Here is a 3,167-nt window from a genome sequence, read left to right as displayed (position 1 = left end):
AGTGAGCGCCGCGACCATCTCCGCCTGGAGATGACGGGGCTGCTCCGCCGGTCCCACGCACGCTGGGACGGAAACGGGCCACGGCCCCAAACCCCCTCCGGGGCGGCAGCGTTGTGTCCTGCTGCCAAGGAGACGTCCTGCGTGACGCCCCCACCCTCCCGAGACCCTCCACGGCCTCCTCTGAAGGCCACGGTGCGGGTGGCATTAGGGAGTGACCCCACGCACGGTCCACGAGCTGCATTGCAACACGCTAACGAAACGCTAACACCAGTTTAACCAAAAAAAAAAAAAAAGAAAAGAAAAAAAAGAAAAAAACACTGTTTTCCGGCTACAACATCCAAATAAGCCGCGTTTCGCTTTCGTTTGGTCTCTCGGGAAGAGCCTCAAAGCAGCCTGCAGYGCAGCGACCCCCAGGGCGCCGAGAGGGGGGAGGCGGGCGGGCTCCCGAGAGCCCCTCGACAGGTCGCCGCGGCGCTCTGCGCCGTCTCCAGGCGCTTCCCGGCCCACTCGGTCCCTGTCACCCGCGGGCAGGGAGGCGGCGGCCGCTCGGGATGCGGGGGAAAAAGGACGGCGAGAGGCCAGCGGGAAGCGGCCCACGGGCGACCGGGCGCGACTCCTTCCTCCCTCCCCCTTCAAAACCCACCATCGCTAGGGCGGCACCGAGGCCCCGGTCGGCCGCGCACACGCGTGACTCAGCCCCACAGCGGCGACTCGATTGAACCGTGACCGCTGCCACCTCCCTCCCTCCCTCCCCCGCGATACCCACCCTCATCCCGGTGCCCCGGGCACCTACTTGTTCTGGGGATTCACATTCTGCAACATGCCGGCTGCTGCGTGCCAGGCCCGCTGCGCCGGCCGTCCTCCTCCCGCCGCCGTGTCCTCCGACGACCCCCCCACTTTGCCCGGCGAGGCTGGCGGCTTTCAGCGGCACATGCCCTCTCCCTCCGTTCCTCTCCCCCTGCCCCGACGCGGCGCTCCGCTCCGCCGCTCCGTTAACGAGCCGCTGGCGGCCCGCGGCCGGGCATCACCGAGCGGCAGCGGGCACCGGGGAGGGGGAGCACGGAGCTGGCACCCCCTCCCCTCCGCCGGGCAGGGGAGCGACCAGGCAGGCGGCGGAGGCGTCAGGCGAGGGGCGCGGGGCCCATGCACGGCGCGGCGGCTCCAGCCGGGCGAGGAGACGGCGGCGGCGACGGCGGTGAGCGGTGGCCCGGGACCATCCACCGGGTTTCACATGAGAAAATGGCGGCGGGGCGGGGAGCGCCCTGGGTAAGGGGGGCGGCCTCTTCGGAGCCCCCGCTGGGCCCCAAATCCAGCGGCGGTGCGGTCAATATAGGGCTCGCCGCGTCCCTCGGCGCCGGCTGCGTCCGTGAAGGCCGGGAATCGGGCAGGCCGCGGCGATCCGGGAGACGGATGACACCGGATTGTACCGGGAATCACGGGCCGGGCTCCATCTTGGCTCCCTAAGGGGAGGGGGGGAGGAGGAAGGCGGGAGACGGAGGAGGGCGCCCCCCTCCCCGCTGCTTCTCGCCGCTGGCCGCAGGCAGGGGTCGCTACGGAGGCCGGGGAGGGTCCGGCGAGCCCTCCGGGAGCGCGGAGGCGGGGGCTGGGGCCGCCCGGCGGAGGATGGATCCGGTTTGGGGCCGCCCCCCGCGCGCGTACCGGGCCCGACCCGCTCCGTCCTTCGTCCCAGCGAAATGGCGCCTCTCGGCCTGCCCCCGGCCGCCCTTATATAGACACCAGCCGACCCCTCATTGGGCGGCTGCGACGCTGACATCACCCACCCGCCCCGGCCCGCCCAGCCGCGGCCTCATTGGGCGGAGGCAAGCCCGGCGCGGCGTTCTCACTGGACGCCGCGCGCGCCACTCATTCGCGCCACTCTCCCCCGCCCTTCCGCCAGGCGCCCGAGCCGACGGAACAGGCCGCGCGGGTTGCCATTGGCCGGCGCTGCCATTCGTTGCGCGCCGATTGGCTGGCGGGTCACGTGGGGGCGGCGCCGGCGGTTGGAACTGGCCGTTGGTTGTTGTTGTCCTGCTCGCCGCGGTAGCGGGGGAGGGGACGGGCAGGGAGGCGCCATTTTGTGCAGCCGCCGGGTGCAGGGCGGACAATGAGCCCGGCGCTCCCGGGCGGCCCCCGGCGCCGTTCCCGGGCCGCAATAACACCCCCCCCACACACACAAACACGCCTACCGGGAAACCGGGACACGGGGCCTACGAGACGGAGGGGTTCGCCCCACGGCGCCCTGCCCCGCCGTTAAGCAGCCCCTCAACGCCTCACCGGGCCCCAACGGGCAGTTACCGGAGCGGCCCGGGCGGCAGCGGCGCGTCCCTCGCCACCCCCGCCCGCCGGCACCGTGCTCGCCTCACGCACCACCGTTTCCACGCGCCTCAAACACCCTCCCCCTTTCCCCGCGCGGGCGACATCCCGCGAGGCCGCCGCGCAGCGCAGGGGACCTGCCCGCACCCACGGGCGACCGGCCTCGTCCCGCGGGGCTGCCGCTCCGCCGCACCGGCCGCTCCTGCCGTTCCCCTCCGGCGCCTCAGCCGAGGCGAGGTCCGGGGCGGGAGGAGGGGGGAGGAAGAGGGAAGGGAGGAACCAACCGGCCCTCGACGCCACGGTGCCGTTTTGGGCGCTTCTCCCTCACCTCCCCCGCCGCTGGCGCTCGAGGCGGCCCGAGTGAGAACGGGGCACCCGGCCGCCTCTTCGCCCCCGGCCCCCGTTATCCCGGTAACCCGGCGGGCGGCGGCGCCCCTGCAATGCATCACCGCCGCCATTTTGCGGCAGCCGCCGCCGCCTCCCGCCATGACACAGCACTTTTTGCCCGCGCGCTGCCGCCGCCCAACACCGGGGGTTGGGAGAGTCACGGAACCGCGGGGAGGGGGAAGGGCAGAGGCTACGGCACCCTCCAACCGCCCCCCTCGGACGCCACCGGGCCCGCTGCGGGCCGACGCGCGGCGGCGGCGGCGGCGCCCGCGAACGCCCCAACATGGCGCCTTTCCTCCCGCACCGCCTACCCCTCCCCCCACTTCCCCCCCCCGCTTCCCGCTCGCACAAAGCGGCGCCGAACCCACGCGCGCCGCCTGCCCGGCGCCGCCGCTCATTGGCCGCGGCGCCAGGCGCGGGGGCGGGAGAACGCTTGATTGACAGCTCCCCGCCCCACGTGGCCTCCC

The sequence above is a fragment of the Rhea americana genome, unplaced genomic scaffold (genome assembly GCF_003343005.1).
Source record: "Rhea americana isolate MKP2758 unplaced genomic scaffold, rheAme1 scaffold_600, whole genome shotgun sequence".
Classification (NCBI taxonomy): Eukaryota; Metazoa; Chordata; class Aves; order Rheiformes; family Rheidae; genus Rhea; species Rhea americana.
This window is presented reverse-complemented; position numbering follows the sequence as displayed.